Genomic DNA, 19,973 nt, shown 5'->3' with positions numbered 1-19,973 from the left:
TTGCATGTTAATGTTCAAATGAGGCAACTTGCTTTGAGTAGCAATGTTACCTAATGGAGCTGCAGAGATGCCCTCCTGAGTTCCATATTAGTCTTGCCATGAATCATTACCAAGGAGGGACGGTGCTGCGGGCAAGTCAGTTCAGGCACCTCCAATACAAGTAGATTAATCAGAAGAAGTGATTGTACCTGATGGCATGTTTATTTGATGACTGTGCTTTTAGCTTGCTGGGCTGACCAACCCAGGGATCTTAGGAAAATACCATCTATGTGAGGTTCAGGAGTCTGAATTACAGCAGAATAACACAGACAGCCAATGCATGTGAGTTGTCACGCTCCTTGACAGGTTATCTCTCTTTCGAGACAGGTATCTATATGGGCCTGTCATGGGGGGGACACGACTCACTGCTAGTGGTGCCTCCTTCTGGCCATCCTGGGGATTAGCTCTGGCCAGGCATTATGCCGTCCTCTGGCAATGTCTCTCCCATTGTCCTCTTGCTGCCTGCCACTCAAGGAGCTCCTTCTTTGTGACTTGGCCCTCCAGTGGAGTCACCATGTGTTTCCCCTTCCAGGGGGGCGTATCAAAGTTCCTCCATATGAAATGGCAGTCTTCCCTTTACTGCTGAAACCGTGCCACTCTTCCAGTGGCTGGAAGGGGGACCTGGGGCCTCCCTCTACTATGGTTCCCGGCTCCGGGGCCCTCTCATTAGCAGCCAGTCTGAGCAACCTCATACCTTGCAGCTTTTTCCCTGAGCCTTGCCTACCGCTCTGAATTTGCCAGCCCAAACTCCCCCCTCTTATGAGTAACTGTAGGGTACTTGCCTCTAGCTCCAGACACACCTCCCTTCTCCCAGGGAGTGACTGCAAACTCCTTCCCTGCAGTCCCCTTTCTGCTGCCAATTTCCTGCCTGTATAGCTCCAACCCAGCTCCTTCCTCCTCAGCTGGCCTTCCTCATTCATTCAGGGGATTGCTTAGCCACCGAGACCTCAGCTGTGGCTTTTTGGGTTAATTAGCCCCCTTCTCAATCTGCATTAACCCTTTCAGGGCAAGTGTGGGTGAACACCCCCGCACAGGGCCCCATCACTATTGTATCTCAACCCTCACAATCACTAATGAATGTTTCCCTCTCATCCCCTGCCTTAGGGACCTGCTGTCTCCCCAGGCTATAGCTCGCCTACTGTACAGGGCCCTGTGGTGCTGCTTATGGTGATGTATGGGGATTTTCCATCGCTGGAGGACCTCCATCTCCCCGAGCCACAGTAGCTAAGGTGATGGAGGCATTTTTCCACTGACCTAGTTGCCTCTATGCTGGGAATTAGGTCACCATAGGTACAGTGCTCATGGCTGTGGATTTTTCACATCCCTGGCCACTGTAGCTTTGTTGATGTAACTTTTAAGTGTAGAGCAGGCCTCAGAAAGACTAAGGGACTTGCCCAAGGTCACACAGGGAGTCTGTGGCAGAGCCAGGGCTTGAACCCAGGTCTTAAAACCAGCCTTCCTACCCTTACTGGTTAGAGGAGTCTCTTCAAATCCTTGCCAGGCTCCAGAACCAGATCTGCAAAGAGAGTCTTGCCTGCAGCCTCCCACTGCTCTTGGTAGAAAACAGAGGGATCAGTGCTCCCTGCTCCACTCCCGACTCTCCTCATCTGGCAACACACTGAGCAGAGCAGACTTTATGCACAAGCAAAGAAAGTGTCTGCTTGGGGCTTGAGTCCTCTAGCCCCACATGCTAAGGGCACTTGGCAGCTCCCAGGCGAGCCCTATCTCTCTCCCTTGCAGGAGGAAATAACACACTGCTAGCCCCTGCCATCAATATGCTTGCAAGGGCAGGGAGCAGTGGCTTGGCTCCCCATTCAGGGAGCTCACAGACAGAGACTGACTGGTGCTGAGAGTGCTGTGGTCATCACTGCCCTATAGCCCATGGGTGCTGCAGAGAGCAGCACCCACACCTCCCTCCCTGACTACTGTCAGTTGCTCCCCAAAGATGTGTCTTGGTTTTTTGTCAGTTTCTCTTTCTGACTCAGCAGCACTGATAGGACCAGCCAAAAATCCTAAAATTAGAAGCCGGGCCAGTGGGGAAGTGGGACAGAAAGACAGCCCTGCAACCAGTTTCTGCTGCTGAGCCCAGACTGCCATGTCACAAAGGAGCTGGGACTGGACTCCTGAAAATCCCCAGATGGAGAGCATGACTGGGGCTATGAGGACAAAAGCTGTCTCCAGGAACTTGGGAGAGTGTTTCCAAAGAGCATTCTTCTGAGTTGCGCTTGAGTCACATATGAATGATTCTGGGACCCCAGGAAGTGTTTTCCCCTCACCTCATGGTGTTTTCTGTCTTGCCAATGCTGTCTTGCTGAGCAATGCATTTCAGCCTGTAGGTGCAACAACACTACCTTTGTGCTAAGATGTGGTGGGAAGGCAGCTGTCTGTTTCCCCCAAGATCTCACAATGTAGCCATTATACCAGCTGTGCAGTAAAAAATGCTCCATTCCCCTGCTCCCCTCCAAGGTATTATTGCCACTGTGGGCATCAATCAAGTGGGCTGTGTGTGCATGAAGTCAAGAGGCTTATGTGTGCTTCTCCTGCCAAGGAAGCAGTAACTGTACCCCATCAGCACTGGGGAGAACTCCTGCAGGGCATACTGGCTCAGAGTAGCTCTGTCTCACAGTCTGGGGATTGTGCACAAGTTCTTTTGTGTTAATGCAGTGAAGGAACCCTCAGATGACACCTGCTGCTGAGTTGTCAGGAACAGTGCAGAGAGTACATGCACTAAAATGTTTTCTAATAAACAGAAAACAGGGGTGATGGTGGCTCTGCTTCTGCATCCATTTCTTAGCAGTAATCTAAAACAGCTCTTTGTGGCTTGTGAGTCCTGAAGTCACCTCTCCCCCAGAACTCACCCCACACAAGTATCAGAGTAGCAGCTGTATTAGTCTGTATCTGCAAAAAAACAGGAGTACTTGTGGCACCTTAGAGACTAACACATTTATTAGAGCATAAGCTTTCATGGGCTACAGCCCACTTCATTGGATGCATTGAATGGAACATATAGTAAGAAGATATATATACACACACACACAGAGAAAAGGTGGAATTTGCCATACAAACTGTAAGAGGCTAATTAATTAAGATGAGCTATTATCAGCAGGAGAAAAAAAAGCTTTTGTAGTGATAATTTAGACAGTGGACAAGATCTTAATTAGCCTCTTACAGTTTGTATGAAATTCCACCTTCTCTGTATGTGTATATATATCTTCTTACTATATGTTCCATTCAATGCATCCGATGAAGTGGGCTGTAGCCCACGGAAGCTTATGCTCTAATAAATTTGTTGGTCTTTAAGGCGCCACAAGTACTCCTGTTTTTTCCCCCACACAGGTAGCAGCCTTCTCAGAAGTTGGAGAATGCTGAATGGCATCCCTCTACGTGCAGGGAGATTTCCCTAAAGTGGATTTCTCTTCTCAGTCACACCGCATGTAGATGACATGGACTATCAAAAGCAGCCTTAGTGGAATTCGTTTTAGCATCTTATCTACAGAGAATATCTGGGTTTGTAAAAGTTTATCAAACTTCTTTGGCTTACGTGGAAGGATCTAAACATATTAATTTCTACAGCTGCACTCAGTGTATTACAAGGTCCAAGCTATAATGTAGAGTTTATTTGCAGGTTTCTAATATAGCAGGAAACCTGCACTGACCTGCAAGTGTGAGGGAACCTTAGAGCAAATGTAATTGTAGTGGCCTCTGTATGACAGGATTTGTAAATTTAGTGCTGAAGGAAAATATTTTATTTTTCCTGACTAGCATGAAGAGTTCACGTAGAAAGCAGCATTGCCAAAGTTTCTCCAAATCATAAATTTATATCCAATGGGGAAATTGTAATTCCAATTCCCTTAATTACAGCTTTAAACCATACATTGTCAACAAATGCCTCAAACATGACACCATTTCACATGGGCCAGTTTTGTTCAATATCTTCACAAATGATCTGGAGGATGGGTGTGGATTGCACCCTCAGCAAGTTTGCAGATGACACTAAACTGGGAGGAGAGGTAGATACGCTAGAGGGTAGGGATAGGATACAGAGGGCCCTAGACAAATTAGAGGATTGGGCCAAAAGAAATCTGATGAGGTTCAACAAGGACAAGTGCAGAGTCCTGCACTTAGAACGGAAGAATCCCATGCACTGCTACAGACTAGGGACCGAATGGCTCGGCAGCAGTTCTGCAGAAAAGGACCTATGGGTTACAGTGGACGAGAAGCTGGATATGAGTCAACAGTGTGCCCTTGTTGCCAAGAAGGCCAATGGCATTTTGGGATGTATACGTAGGGGCATTGCCAGCAGATCGAGGGACGTGATCGTTCCCCTCTATTCAACATTGGTGAGGCCTCATCTGGAGTACCGTGTCCAGTTTTGGGCCCCACACTGCAAGAAGGATGTGGAAAAATTGGAAAGAGTCCAGCGGAGGGCAACAAAAATGATTAGGGGGCTGGAACACATGACTTATGAGGAGAGGCTGAGGGAACTGGGATTGTTTAGTCTGCGGAAGAGAAGAACGAGGGGGGATTTGATAGCTGCTTTCAGCTACCTGAAAGGGGGTTCCAAAGAGGATGGCTCTAGACTGTTCTCAGTGGTAGCAGATGACAGAACAAGGAGTAATGGTCTCAAGTTGCAGTGGGGGAGATTTAGGTTGGATATTGGGAAAAACTTTTTCACTAGGAGGGTGGTGAAACACTGGAATGCATTACCTAGGGAGGTGGTGGAATCTCCTTCCCTAGGTTTCAGAGTAACAGCCGTGTTAGTCTGTATTCGCAAAAAGAAAAGGAGTACTTGTGGCACCTTAGAGACTAACCAATTTATTTGAGCATAAGCTTTTGTGAGCTACAGCTCACTTCCGATTGAAGTGAGCTGTAGCTCATGAAAGCTTATGCTCAAATAAATTGGTTAGTCTCTAAGGTGCCACAAGTACTCCTTTTCTTTCTCTTTCCCTAGAAGTTTTTAAGGTCAGGCTTGACAAAGCCCTGGCTGGGATGATTTAGTCGGGGATCGGTCCTGCTTTGAGCAGGGGGTTGGACTAGATGACCTCCTGAGGTCCCTTCCAACCCTGATATTCTATGATTCTATGGGTAATGAGGTAGTCCTGCTTGGGTGGACAGGACTAGCCCTGTACATTGACAAGATGAGATGGGATGAGACAATCGTCAGTGCTAAGGGAGCTAAAAGTGGCTCAGAAAACAGTTTGATTCCCTGAGTAAGAAGAGATTTGGTGTTAGGCACCTTAGGAATACTTGAAACTGGTGGTAATTCAAGAAGCCAAGTCCAAAGAGCATTTATAGCACTGAACTGGTTTTGGGTTGATTTGTCTAATGTGGTTCTTGCATGTTTTCTTGTGTTAATCTGAGTGATGCGGAGGCCTCTGAATGTAAACAGTTCTTAATTAAGCCTAAAATGAGTTCAGGTCGACAAAAACAAAGACATCACCAAAAATAGTCTCAGAGATTTAGGGTGACTCAGCTCTGCTGTCCTGTGCATTGTTTCAGCTTCTGGTTTGTTTAATTTTTAAATTTCATTTATAAATCTGAACATGCAGAGACAACAATAGCAGTAAACAACAGAGCTGTGAGAGAGGGACAGGTTGGGAATGTCTCAGCATGAGTAAATTACCAGCTGTACCTCCTTTATTAATCCTTATGCTGATCTCAGTGATCTGAAGGTCACTGATTTTGTCTTTGGACTTTCAAGGTTAAAATGCTTTCAAATAGTCAAAGTTTGCGGAACAGATTTGGTCAGAGATTCGAGTTCTTTTTCTTTCTCGTAGAACATCTCCAAACAGGAGAATACTTGTGTGCCTTGGATCCATTATTTCCTTATTGGTGGTTGAAGAGAATCCAGATCAGGGTGTTTCAGTTTTGAAACTAAATGGTTGTATTTGTTTAAAGTGCCTTTGCCATATGCCCTGTAGTCTGCTTGACAAGAATTGTAGCCACATCATCTAGGGTTTGTGGAGATAGAATGTAATGCTGTAATGTTATTCCAGTAGAATCCTAGCTTTGCGCATGCCCCATGTGAACAAGTCCCTTTTTGGTACATTATTGGCTTCTGTTTTTAAGGTATTTTATTACAATGGCAGAAATGCATCAGAATAAGCTCTATATGCAGACATTTTTCTAATCAGAATGAGATATTTATATCCCGTGAGCGGAGTTATGTTTTTACTCTGATGCCAGAAATTAATCTCATGTGACCTAATTCACTGCAGGTACTGTGTGTACAAAGTAGCTGCCAGCAGTTAGACTGTCTTTCCTGTCAAACAGACAACTATCAAGCTTAAAAGATCTTCACCATGATAAGAACGTGTTCTGTGTTCAAGGATCTAATTTGCTAAGCCTGGTGTTTCCCAGATAAGACGGAAGGACACAGAGGTATTGTGTCTCCTCTTGCTCATGTCTCAACAGCACATGGTGGAGAGGAGAGAGGTAGATTTTCAGTGCACACTTTCCATATTCTTTCTAAAGATAGTTCTAATGTCATTTTGCCAGTGCTTGTATGCTGCATGTAAGAGACCTATGGCCCAGAATCTATGGATGGGCAGTACTAGTTCCTTGTGTGGCTCCTTTTTGTTGTTCTGGCTCTGATCCTCCAAATTCCATCAACACTTTTTTTTTTAATGATAGTCAGTGACAAGTAGCTACGCAGATAAACAAAGCTGTGTTGGTGTTCTCTGCTATTGGAGCAATTGAAAGGTTTTTATTTGGTTGGCATTACTGTGATAACTTTAACAGAGTGAGGGACTCAGAGGTACAAAAGGAGCAAAGATGAGTTGCAGCTTGGGCCTAACCTTTCTTAGAATAACCCTCCAGCGGACTCATCTCCTTTTGTGCAGGCTCTCAGATACTATGGTGATGAGCGTGGTAGGAAAACATACTAGACAGAATGATTTTTCTGTGTTCACACTGGTTACAAAACATCAGGGATTTTGATTTCAGTGCATTATCCTCCTGCTTTCTTCTTTCCATCAGTGACAGCAGCCTCTGAGCAATAGACATCACAGCCACCAGCACTGTCCACCTCATAACCACCACCACCAGGCAAAGTCATGCAGGCCCTTCTCGGGCAAAATACTCACTGATGAGGAAAGGTTTATCCATGATTCAAAGACGTCCAGATAGTTACCTGCAAAAATGCACCTGCTATCAGGGCCTGGCAGATGATCTTGCCAAGAAAACCTGGTCGGCACCAGAACTATCTCCTGCAGCAGAGAGCCACCTGGCCTGTTTGCCTTAATTGAGAATATAATGCCAGCCTGCTTGTCCGAAGTACAGAAACAATCCTGACATGTATGGAGCACTGACTTCCTCATAGACAAATGCTAATGACAAGCAATGGGGGACACTGGGCTGCTATCAAATATTCCAAATCAATACATGATTTGGGTAGAAGGCCCTAGAAAAGTAACCAGAAGGTGGGGGGATCCTCCCTGGTGATTCTTCCAGGGTCCTGAGCCTGACTGCACAAAGGAGAAGAATCCACTTAATAATATTAAACAGGTCACTGATGAAAATATGTCTGAAGCAGTATATGGACAAGGGTGGCTAGGAGATGGAATTGGGAGAGGACATGGTTGTTTGGATATAAACACTGCAACATTTTATATAATTAAAAAGACAATATAAAAAATAGCAATGTTCTGGTGAGTCAACATTGCTGCTGTTCCTGCAAGGGTGGATGTGTATAGGGGTTTGTCTCCCCCTTCATTAGATTGTCTAAAGATATTACCCACTTGTTTGTTCCTGAGCATATCTCAGAGAATCACTACAACGTGCTCATCTTCAGAATGACTGAAAATGAGGCTGGTATGAGACTAGAGCCAGCTGAGCTTTGTGTGTATGTGAGGGAGAGTTGATCAAAGGATTATGGTTTTTGTCTAAGTTTTATCCTGGAATTGCTGATACTTCAGGTGATAATATCTTTATAAAAATGATAAATCCACAAGGCAGTGCATCATATCATTGGTCCCACTGCTTTCTCACCCACTAGATGGCAGGTGGATGAGGGAAAGTTGGACAGTTGTTATGTGCAGAGATTTATGGGACTCTTGTGGTGGATTGTGAGGGAATCACAGCAGAATTAAGGTGGGCCCTGTTACTGTTAATTCAGTTTATAGTTTGGTCTCTTACTGCACGTTCACTGGCAAAAATAAGCCCTTTACTTCACCACGGGTGCAATTCCACTGATAACAGCGAGATTGGAAGCTGTAGTGTAGACAGGGCTTTGGCGTCTTTACCACTGCCTTACCTAGGTTTGCTTTGAGCCATGGCTAGGCGACACAGTGGACAAAGGCATGTACCTCGTTTGCCATAGTACTTTTGCTGTTACTAGTGCTGGTGGAACTGCATGGTGTTGAATGTTGGGTCCCCTTCGCAGAATACATGTATCTGTGATTTACTACCTATATATCTTGGGAAGCAGATTCTCACAATATGATAGAATATATTTTTTGTATATCACTTGCATACACATGCTGATACACAGACTCATTCAATCCAGCCACAGCTACCCTGGAAGGAAATTCCATTTTATCTTGTTATTCTGGACTTTCTCCAGCAGGTGGAGTAAGCGCAGCAGTAACTCAGAGGTAGGTGCCGGGTAGCTGCTACTGTATTCCATTTATACTGCTGTAAAAGAAGCTTCCCTGGTTGGTAAGTCTGATCATCTTACAAACGTACCTTCAATTTTTTTCTTTTGTTACAATTAAACCATCATAATGTGACAGATTAAAAGTTTGAAACTTTAAATTAAAATCTGGTTTCTTAATGGGTTCAGGATTGGGCCTTGCGTGTATAAACAGTACAGGGGGAACAGTTCTTTAAAGTCAGTAGGACTTTTGCTATTGATTGTGTTCAGAGCTGGCCTACTGGCTTGCCACTATAGATTTAATTACACAGAGCTGTGATGCAATACTGAAATTTTCTTTATAAAAGCATTATGTTTGAAACCTACCCTCTACCCCTCCATATGTATAAAGGATTCCAACTTTGCAAACAGGGATATAAAGAAAACGATAGGCCAAATTTTAGTTCTCCCAACATGAAATGCAACTCAGCACTTACAAGGCTGCCTGGCTGTGACAGTTTGAATGAACATTTTAGATTTAAATTTTATGTATTCAAGATAAATGAAAATAGTTACATGGGACTCAGAAAGCACTGTATGTTATATCAGAAAACAGGAGTTACATTTTGTTAGCTAATGTGCTCACTGTACATAAATGTTTAGTTTTATTTTTACAATTTAATAATATTTAAAAGTAATTACAAATTCTACATAATAAACTTTCCCTTAAAGTCAAGGAAAGTGTGGGCTCCTTACTGAATGAGGGAGGCAACCTAGTGACAGAGGATGTGGAAAAAGCTAATGTACACTATGCTTTTTTTGCCTCTGTCTTCACGAACAAGGTCAGCTCCCAGACTACTGCACTGGGCAACACAGCATGGGGAGGAGGTGACCAGCCCTCTGTGGAGAAAGAAGTGGTTTGGGACTATTTAGAAAAACTGGACGAGCACAAGTCCACGGGGCCGGATGCGCTGCATCCGAGAGTGCTAAAGGAGTTGGCGGGTGTGATTGCAGAGCCATTGGCCATTATCTTTGAAAACTCATGGTGATCGGGGGAAGTCCCAGACGACTGGAAAAAGGCTAATGTAGTGCCAATCTTTAAAAAAGGGAAGAAGGAGGATCCTGGGAACTACAGGCCAGTCAGCCTCATCTCAGTCCCTGGAAAAATCATGGAGCAGGTCCTCAAGGAATCAATTCTGAAGCACTTAGAGGAGAGGAAAGTGATCAGGAACAATCAGCATGGATTCACCAAGGGCAAGTCATGCCTGACTAATCTAATTGCCTTCTATGATGAGATAACTGGCTCTGTGGATGAGGGGAAAGCGGTGGATGTGTTGTTCCTTGACTTTAGCAAAGCTTTTGACACGGTCTCCCACAGTATTCTTGCCAGCAAGTTAAAGAAGTATGGGCTGGACAAATGGACTATAAGATGGATAGAAAGTTGGCTAGATTGTTGGGCTCAACGGGTAGTGATCAATGGCTCCATGTCTAGTTGGCAGCCGATATCAAGTGGAGAGCCCCAAGGGTCGGTCCTGGGGCCGGTTTTGTTCAATATCTTCATAAACGATCTGGAGGATGGTGTGGATTGCACCCTCAGCAAGTTTGCAGATGACACTAAACTGGGAGGAGAGGTAGATACACTGGAGGGTAGGGATAGGATACAGAAGGACCTAGACAAATTGGAGGATTGGGCCAAAAGAAATCTGATGAGGTTCAACAAGGACAAATGCAGAGTCCTGCACTTAGGACGGAAGAATCCCATGCACTGCTACAAACTAGGAACCGAATGGCTCAGCAGCAGTTCTGCGGAAAAGGACCTAGGGGTTACAGTGGACGAGAAACTGGATATGAGTCAACAGTGTGCCCTTGTTGCCAAGAAGGCCAATGGCATTTTGAGATGTATACGTAGGGGCATAGCCAGCAGATCGAGGGACGTGATCGTTTCCCTTCATTCAACATTGGTGAGGCCTCATCTGGAGTACTGTGTCCAGTTTTGGGCCCCACACTACAAGAAGGATGTGGAAAAATTGGAAAGAGTCCAGCGGAGGGCAACAAAAATGATTAGGGGACTGGAACACATGACTTATGAGGAGAGGCTGAGGGAACTGGGATTGTTTAGTCTGCGGAAGAGAAGAATGAGGGGGGATTTGATAGCTGCTTTCAACTACCTGAAAGGGGGTTCCAAAGAGGATGGCTCTAGACTGTTTTCAGTGGTAGCAGATGACAGAACAAGGAGTAATGGTCTCAAGTTGCAGTGGGGGAGATTTAGGTTGGATATTGGGAAAAACTTTTTCACTAGGAGGGTGGTGAAACACTGGAATGCGTTACCTAGGGAGGTGGCGGAATCTCCTTCCTTAGCTATTTTTAAGGTCAGACTTGACAAAGCCCTGGCTGGGATGATTTAGTTGGGGATTGGTCCTGCTTTGAGCAGGGGGTTGGACTAGATGACCTCCTGAGGTCCCTTCCAACCCTGGTATTCTATGATTCTATGACATGTGTTATTTTGTATAAATCTACATACTAGATATGAATAACATCTGGGGTAACAGATTTACATGAACATTAGAAGGGTAATCACTTGATTGTTTGGTAAAGTCCCAGGATATTTATGTATTTCCCTGTTTATAGAGGCTTTCTCCTTGGTGTTGTTGAACAGGTGTTTTCTCAGTAGAATGGTAGATATGGCAATAAACCTACCTTAATATGGACTTTGATGGTACAGTCAGCAGATGTAAGTTTTTTGTCCTTGATAGGTATCATGTTCTGAACTCTTAACTCAGTGCCAGAAAGCTGGTCCCAGGGTGCATAATAAAGGGTTAAGCACCTCCCAAGTGTGAGGGGCAGCATGAGAGAAAGCACAAAGGTGCTTGTTTGAAATTTTAACTGGGCAATGGAAATTGGCATCATGGACTGATTGGAGGCAAACACTGACAGCTCTACAACATATAAAAGACGCTAGGTGGATAGCTTATGTTTGATGCAATAGAGAAGGGGAAGCTGGTGAAGGGTTGCAAAGAGAGGGGAGATATGGTCAAAGCCATGGTCTAGGAAAATTATCTTTGTAGCAGGACCCTGAATGGATATCAGTGGGGCAAGATTGCATTTGTCAAGGCCAGAGAAAAGGATGTTGCAGTAATTGAGACATGAGACGATGAGAGCATGGACAAGAATTTTAGCTGTGCAGATGGACTGCAGAGACTCTATCTTAGAAAAGTTATGCAGAAAGAATCTGCAAGATTTAGACATAATCTGGATGTGAGGACCTAGAAGAGAGGTTATGGGCTGAGTGACAGGCAGGATGATGGTACTGTCCGCAGTGATCAAGAAATGAGGTAGCAAGGAGGACTTGGAGGGAGGGGAAGATTAGGAGAAGTGTTTTAGCCATGTTGAATGGATGAGTGGACATCCATGAGAATTTCAGAGAGAGAGGCTGAAGTTTTAGATTGGATAGGAGACAAGTCTGCTGTAGAGAGGTCTGTGAGCCATCAGTTTGTGTTTATAAGTGAGATTATCCAGAGGTAAGCTGTTAAGGGAGAAGAGAAGGGGACCAATTACTTGAGAGATAGAGACTTGTGGAATCCCACAGAACACTGGTGGCGGGGCCGGGGGGGTGTTTGAAAAGAATCTCCAAAGGACACACTGAAGGAGTGATCAGAGAGGAGAAAAACCAGGAGAGCAGAGTCATGGAAGCTAAGATTTCAAGAAGAAGAGCATGATCAATGGTGTTGAAGGCAGCTGACGGGTCAGGGAGGATGAGGATGCTGTACTGGTTTTAACTTTAACTAGGAAGAGGTCATTAGAGACTTTGTCAAGAGCAGTTTCAGCAGAGTGCAAGAGGCAGAAGCCAGATTTGGAGAGGGTCTAGGATGGAATTGGAGGAGAGGAACTCTGGACGGTGATTGTAGACTGCGTATTCAATGAGCTTTTAGAGACGACAGGGAGAAGGAGTGGTAGTTGGAGAGGCAAGCAGGAACAAGATGATTTTTTTAAGATAGGAGAAACTAAAGCACACTTGCGTTGTGAAGGGAAAGAACCAGAAGAGAGTGAGAAGTTAAGAAGAGTAAGGGGAGATGAGAGTGAGCATGAAGTAGACCAGGAAATGATTTGGAATGGAGTCACTGGGGCAAGTACAGGGGTTAGAGGAGGAGAGCAGACAAGAAACTTTGTGCCTGTGATGGGAGAAGGGAGGTAAAAGTTGTAAGAAGGGGAGGGCAGTGTGAAGGACGTGTCATCTTTTGCCAGTTTTTCCTGGAAGAAATTGGTGAGATCCTGTGTGGAGAGAAGGCAAGAGAAGGGGAGGGCTTGAGGAGTGAGTCAAAGGTGGTGGAAAGGTGTCTGGGATTGTTAATGTGGGATCCATTTAAGTTGGAGAAGTAGAGTTGTTTAACAAGTAAGACGCCAGAGAATGAATTTGTAAGGGAGGAAGTCAGCCTGATCACAGAGTTTCTTCTAGTGATACCCCACAGTGTGAGAGCAGGAGCAGAGGAAGCCAATGTCATGGTGAGTGAGTTCTGGGGACTGGCAGGGTGGACCTCAAAATGGAAGAGGGGGCAAAAGTGATGTGGGTGGAGGAGAATGAAGGCCTGAGAAAATCAACAACCATGTCATTGGAAGAAAAGGAAGAGAGGAGAGGGCTGTGAGCAGAGAAGTTCTTAGTGCTGATGGATTGGAAGTCACAGAAAAGCTGGATCAGGGTGAGCACTGCTCAAAGAGACCAGGTGACCAGACAGGGAGAACTCAGCAACAGAGAGAGAGAGTCCTTGGTGAAGACCAAGTCAAGAGAATGACTCATTTCTGAGTTGGAGGGTTGATCAAGGCTACAGTCAAATGTTGAGGGAAGGGCAAGGCATGGTGGACTAAGGGATTGGATAGATCAGGGGTGAGCAAACTTTTTGGCCCGAGGGCCACATCTGGGTATGGAAATTGTATGGCGGGCCATGAATGCTCACAAAATTGGGGGTTGGGGTGCGGGAGGGTGTGAGGGCTCTGGCTGGGGGTGCGGGCTCTGGGGTGGGGCCATAAATGAGGAGTTCAGGGTGCGGGACGGGGCTCTGGGCTGGGGCAGAGTGTTAGGGTGCAGGGGGGTGAGGGCTCCGGCTGGGGATATGGGCTCTGGGGTAGGGCTGGCGATGAGGGGTTGGGGGTGCAGGAGGGTGCTCCGGGCTGGGACCAAGGGGTTCAGAGGGCGGGAGGGGGATCAGGGCTGGGGCAGGGGGTTGGGGCACAGGAGGGGGTCAGGGGTGCAAATTCCAGGTGGCACTTACCTCAAGCAGCTCCCAGAAGCAGCGGTATGTCCCCTCTCCAGCTCCTATGCAGAGGTGCGGCCAGGCGGCTCAGCGTGCTACCCCGTCCACAGGCGCCTTCCCTGCAGCTCTCATTGGCCGTGGTTTGAATTGGAGCTGCTGGGGTGGTGCTTGGGGCGGGGGCAGCGTGCTGAGTTGCCTGGCTGCCACTGTGTGTAGAAGCTGGAGGAGGGAAATGCCACTGCTTCTGGGAGCCGTGTGGAGCCACAGCATGCATGGAGTGGGGCAAGCCCCCAGCTGGAGCACCAGAGCAGGGCAAGCCCCAGACTCTGCTCCCTAGCAGGAGCTGGAGGGCCAGATTAAAAATATCTGAAGGGCCGGATGTGGCCCCCAGGCTATAGTTTGACAACCCCTGTGATAGATATGGAAGTTGAAATGAGGATGTTGAAAAAGGGGGAAAAAAACCCTCCTAAGAGTAATTAGCGTTATTCACTATTCCTGCTAACAGTGTCTGTATAAACTGCCTTAAAACCAATCCCCATTGAGAGAGTTTCTTACACTGAGTGAGGCTTTGGAAGTTTGCAATTACTCTGTGTAATGTTTCTAAGTGTTTGATCTGCGTGGTCAATTAACTGTCCTGGCGTTCAGGAAGATGACCTGGAGATGGTGCAAGAAACTGGAATGTTCTGTGGAAATCCTTATGGAACGATATGAGTATTTACACCTGCCTGTCACACACACAGCTGCAGAAATGCAATCTCTGCCAGTCCCTGGGTAATGTTTCTGTGAGCAGGATGCCAGGCTGTGCTGGCCAGATCCCGCAAGTGGAGCAGCTGAGCCTCCTACGTCAGCGCACACAAGACGAGTTCCCCAAACCAGTTCTAGAAGGGCTCTGCCCCTCCCCACAAGCGTTACTTCCACGCTACATCTGCTGCAACTGACACTTTTCTATCTCTTGTTTTCAGCTTGTTTGGTATCTACAAAGGCTTAGTCAGTGGATTCTGACGGCAACCAGTCTAATGCTGCTGCCTCTCTCCCACCCCTGTCAGGGTCCTTCCTCTCTCTGCGCTGTGCCATCTCCCTGGTTCCATACCCAAAACTGTATCACAAATACACCGGAAGGCAGGTCTGAAATACTGAATATATATGGTACAAGACAGAAATGGCCCCAAAATCAGTAAACTAAGAACTAATAACGACAATTATAGCCTGCTTTACATAGGAAGGGTATCAGGGTTCAGGGTGGTAGCCGTGTTAGTCTGTATCAGCAAAAAGAACGAGGAGTATGTAATCTCTCACACACATACAGAATAGGGAAAATGGGACCATTGAGGAGGGTGTAAGGGTTATTGCCAATGATAAATTTAATGAGAGACAATGAGGTGAAGCTGCCACAAAGGTGACGTGAAGGCTGTATGTGACTTTAGCAATGGGAGTCTCCTGAGCAAAACAAAGGCTGTCAGACTGGCTCACTTGGCAGCCCTGAAGTTGAATAATGACTTCCACTTGGACACCACAATTTAAAAAGATCAAAAGACATTTAGGAGAGTTCAGAGGGGAGTAGTGCCAAATCCATTGATTATGTTTTAATTATACTGATTACTTTGAATCCCTAATTAACACTGAAATCTGGTGGGTTCTTGCCCCAAGATCAGGCTCACTAGTATCAGAATTAATGCTCAATTGGAAGCTCTGATGTGCATGACAATCACAACAGTACTCACACGAAAGAAGACTTTGGAGTTGTAAAATCTTTATTTTCATGACGATTAGTCCTATAAGTAAACCAGCCCAAGTAAGGTGAAGTCGTACAGTCCTGTAACTATGTCCAGCACCATTACATATGTATACTCCCTCTATCCTTGGGGAGGACTCAAAAGGTTGAGGCAGATCCTAGTCTGACTCCAGCATGCCAGTGGAGGACTCCAACGGCTTAACCCATGACCAGATATTTTATAGGCCTCATATATATGTATAAGCCAATTCTACTCATGCATACGTATAAGCATCTCCTCCCTCCTTTAGAATCATAGAATCATAGAATATCAGGGTTGGAAGGGACCCCAGAAGGTCATCTAGTCCAACCCCCTGCTCAAAGCAGGACCAATTCCCAGTTAAATCATCCCAGCCAGGGCTTTGTCAAGCCTGACCTTAAAAACCTCTAAGGAAGGAGATTCTACCACCTCCCTAGGTAACGCATTCCAGTGTTTCACCACCCTCTTAGTGAAAAAGTTTTTCCTAATATCCAATCTAAACCTCCCCCACTGCAACTTTACCACATCTCAACTTCTTCACCCTCATAATATTGGGGTGTTCTTATTCTATAGGTTATTATATTAATTAGTTGAGGCTCATTAGCATATATGTCAATTGGTTACTATGTCTATGTGCAGTTGGACATCTGCTAATGTTGTCTTCCAAAAATATCCTAAACTGGTACCAACTGGACTTCTTGCCATTAGCTTTCAACAGTTTTATGCTTAATCTCAGCATTTTGAATATTGCAAAATATAACAAAGTTTTATGCCATTTTATGACTTAAGGTCACTGCTATTTTACTTACTTGTGCTAACTCTGTTAAGCCACTTACTTCTGTTGGGCCTTGCCTTAATATAAGTGCTTAAACTGATCTGTATAGCCCTGGGCCTATAAGTCTCTTGTATTTCTCCAGTATCTTTCTAGCCTGTATCTTATCATTGTTACGTGGACTACAGGGGCAAGGGAAATGCCCAAAAGTTTGGAAAATAATACCAGTCATAAATGACCATGAATATGGACCAAGGTCAGTCCATCAAAACGTAGAGTACTGGGAAAAGTGGGAGACCTAGAGGTAGGGGAAAGGATGTGACAGAAAGGAAAGGGAGTGATAGTTCTCATTAGTGACTCAGGAGGGATGGAGAAGGAGACAGCAGTGAAATAGTAGTGACATTTTTGTGACTATAAGAACAATAAAGCGATGGGGTGAGCTTTCAAGGGGGCCCAGATACATCACAGTGTTGGGTGCCTAGATCCTGTAGTAACAGGAAATTAGCTACATCCTGGCAAGGAATGCTTGGATAGTCCATGGCAATAAAATATACCCTGGTGATGGGTGCATAAAAGGGCCCAGGTGATGGGAATGCTGGGATGGGTCCAGGCAGTGGGTGGCACTGGGCGACAGGCCCCGGTGATGGGTGCACGGATGGGCCCAGATATTGGGGGTGATGGGCTCAGGAGATGGCACACCGTGCAGTGGGGGCAGGAGGCCCAGGAGATGCCGGCAATGGGGGCGAGTAGCCTGGGCGACGGCACAATGGGGGCAAGGGACCCTGGCGATGGGAGCAGTGTGTGGTGGGGGTAAGGGGCCTGGGTGATGAGTGCACTGGGCGATGGGTGTAGTGGGTGATGGGTGCACCGGGCGATGGTGCGGTGGGTGATGGGTGTGATGGGTGCAGTGAGTGATGGGTGCATTGGGTGGTGGAGGCGAAGGGCCTGGGCGATGGCGCACTGGGTGATGGGAGCGAAGGACCCAGGCGATGTTGCTGTGGGTGATGGTGCACTGGGTGGTGGGGGTGAAGGGCCCAGGTGATAGGTGCACTGGGCGATGGTGCGGTGTGTGATGGGTGCAGCGGGTGATGGTGCAGTGGCTGAAGGGTGCGTTGGGTGATGGGGGCGAAGGGCCTGGGCGATGGTGCAGTGGGGGCGATGGGTGCACTGTGTGATCGGGATGAGGGGCCCGGGCAATGGGTGCACTGGGTGATGGAGGGCGAGGGGCCTGGGCGGTGGGTGCAGCGGGGGCGGTGGGTGCAGCGGGCGGTGGGTGCACGAGGGGATGGGTACACGGGGCGGTGGGTGCAGCGGGTGATGGGTGCAGCGGGAGGTGGGTACACGGGGCGGTGGGTGCAGCGGGAGGTGGGTACACGGGGCGGTGGGTGCAGCGGGAGGTGGGTGCAGCGGGCGGTGGGTCTAGAAGGTGGTGGGTGCACGGGGAGGTGGGTGCACGGGGCAGTGGGTGCAGCGGGTGGTGGGTCTAGAAGGCGGTGGGTGCATGGGGCGGTGGGTGCACTGGGTGATGGAGGGCGAGGGGCCTGGGCGGTGGGTGCAGCGGGGGCGGTGGGTGCAGCGGGCGGTGGGTGCACGAGGGGATGGGTACACGGGGCGGTGGGTGCAGCGGGTGATGGGTGCAGCGGGAGGTGGGTACACGGGGCGGTGGGTGCAGCGGGAGGTGGGTACACGGGGCGGTGGGTGCAGCGGGAGGTGGGTGCACGGGGCAGTGGGTGCAGCGGGCGGTGGGTCTAGAAGGTGGTGGGTGCACGGGGCAGTGGGTGCAGCGGGCGGTGGGTCTAGAAGGCGGTGGGTGCACGGGGCGGTGGGTGCACGGGGCGGTGGGTGCAGCAGGCAATGGGTGCACGGGGCGGTGGGTCTAGCTGGCGGTGGGCGCACGGGGCGGTGGGTGCAGCAGGCAATGGGTGCAGCGGGAGGTGGGTGCACGGGGCGGTGGGTGCAGCAGGCAATGGGTGCAGCGGGAGGTGGGTGCACGGGGCGGTGGGTGCAGCAGGCAATGGGTGCACGGGGCGGTGGGTGCAGCAGGCAATGGGTGCAGCGGGCGGTGGGTGCACGGGGCGGTGGGTGCAGCAGGCAATGGGTGCACGGGGCGGTGGGTGCAGCGGGCGGTGGGTGCAGCGGGCAATGGGTGCACGGGGCGGTGGGTGCACGGGGCGGTGGGCGCAGCGGGCAATGGGTGCACAGGGCGGTGGGCGCACGGGGCGGTGGGTGCAGCGGGAGGTGGGCGCACGGGGCGGTGGGTGCAGCGGGAGGTGGGTGCACGGGGCGGTGGGTGCAGCGGGCAATGGGTGCACGGGGCGGTGGGTGCAGCGGGCGGTGGGTGCAGCAGGCGGTGGGTGCAGCAGGCAATGGGTGCACGGGGCGGTGGGTGCAGCGGGAGGTGGGTGCAGCAGGCAATGGGTGCAGCGGGCGGTGGGTGCAGCAGGCAATGGGTGCACGGGGCGGTGGGTGCAGCGGGCGGTGGGTGCAGCAGGCGGTGGGTGCAGCAGGCAATGGGTGCACGGGGCGGTGGGTGCAGCGGGAGATGGGTACACGGGGCGGTGGGTGCAGCGGGCGGTGGGTGCAGCAGGCAATGGGTGCAGCGGGCGGTGGGCGCAGCGGGCAATGGGTGCACAGGGCGGTGGGCGCACGGGGCGGTGGGTGCAGCGGGAGGTGGGTGCACGGGGCGGTGGGTGCAGCGGGCGGTGGGTGCAGCGGGCAATGGGTGCACGGGGCGGTGGGTGCAGCGGGAGATGGGTGCACGGGGCGGTGGGTGCAGCAGGCAATGGGTGCACGGGGCGGTGGGTGCAGCGGGCGGTGGGTGCACGGGGCGGTGGGTGCAGCGGGCGGTGGGTGCACGGGGCGGTGGGTGCAGCAGGCGGTGGGTGCAGCAGGCGGTGGGTGCACGGGGCGGTGGGTGCAGCGGGAGATGGGTGCACGGGGCGGTGGGTGCAGCGGGAGGTGGGTGCAGCGGGAGGTGGGTGCACGGGGCGGTGGGCGCACGGGGCGGTGGGTGCAGTAGGCAATGGGTGCACGGGGCGGTGGGTGCACGGGGCGGTGGGTGCAGCGGGAGGTGGGTGCAGCGGGCGGTGGGTGCAGCGGGCGGTGGGTGCACGGGGCGGTGGGTGCAGCGGGCGGTGGGTGCAGCGGGCGGTGGGTGCAGCGGGAGGTGGGTGCACGGGGCGGTGGGTGCAGCAGGCGGTGGGTGCAGCGGGAGGTGGGTGCACGGGGCGGTGGGTGCAGCGGGAGGTGGGTGCACGGGGCGGTGGGTGCAGCGGGCGGTGGGTGCACGGGGCGGTGGGTGCAGCAGGCGGTGGGTGCAGCAGGCAATGGGTGCACGGGGCGGTGGGTGCAGCAGGCGGTGGGTGCAGCAGGCAATGGGTGCACGGGGCGGTGGGTGCAGCGGGAGATGGGTACACGGGGCGGTGGGTGCAGCGGGCGGTGGGTGCAGCAGGCAATGGGTGCAGCGGGCGGTGGGTGCAGCGGGCGGTGGGCGCAGCGGGCAATGGGCGCAGCGGGCAATGGGCGCAGCGGGCAATGGGCGCACGGGGCGGTGGGTGCAGCGGGAGGTGGGTGCACGGGGCGGTGGGTGCAGC

At 49.8% G+C, this 19,973-nt stretch overlaps 1 protein-coding gene across 2 annotated transcripts in view; it reads left to right on the top strand.

Moving 5' to 3' along the window:
• The first annotated feature begins 90 nt into the window (after window positions 1–90).
• SLC43A2 (solute carrier family 43 member 2) overlaps window positions 91–19,973 on the top strand; it is a 75,551-nt gene continuing 55,668 nt past the window's right edge. Inside the window, exon 1 of one of the 2 annotated variants that reach the window (XM_073315822.1) lies at window positions 91–321. The gene's annotated coding sequence lies outside the window, so the exon portion shown is untranslated. Of the gene's footprint in view, window positions 322–9,726; window positions 10,573–19,973 lie in introns of those variants that run through there. The other variant, XM_073315819.1, reaches the window with a different exon arrangement.

Source organism: Lepidochelys kempii, chromosome 17 (genome assembly GCF_965140265.1).
Source record: "Lepidochelys kempii isolate rLepKem1 chromosome 17, rLepKem1.hap2, whole genome shotgun sequence".
NCBI classification, from domain to species: domain Eukaryota; kingdom Metazoa; phylum Chordata; order Testudines; family Cheloniidae; genus Lepidochelys; species Lepidochelys kempii.
The sequence above is the reverse complement of the archived record's forward strand: the minus strand, read 5'-3'. Positions and strand labels throughout refer to the sequence as shown.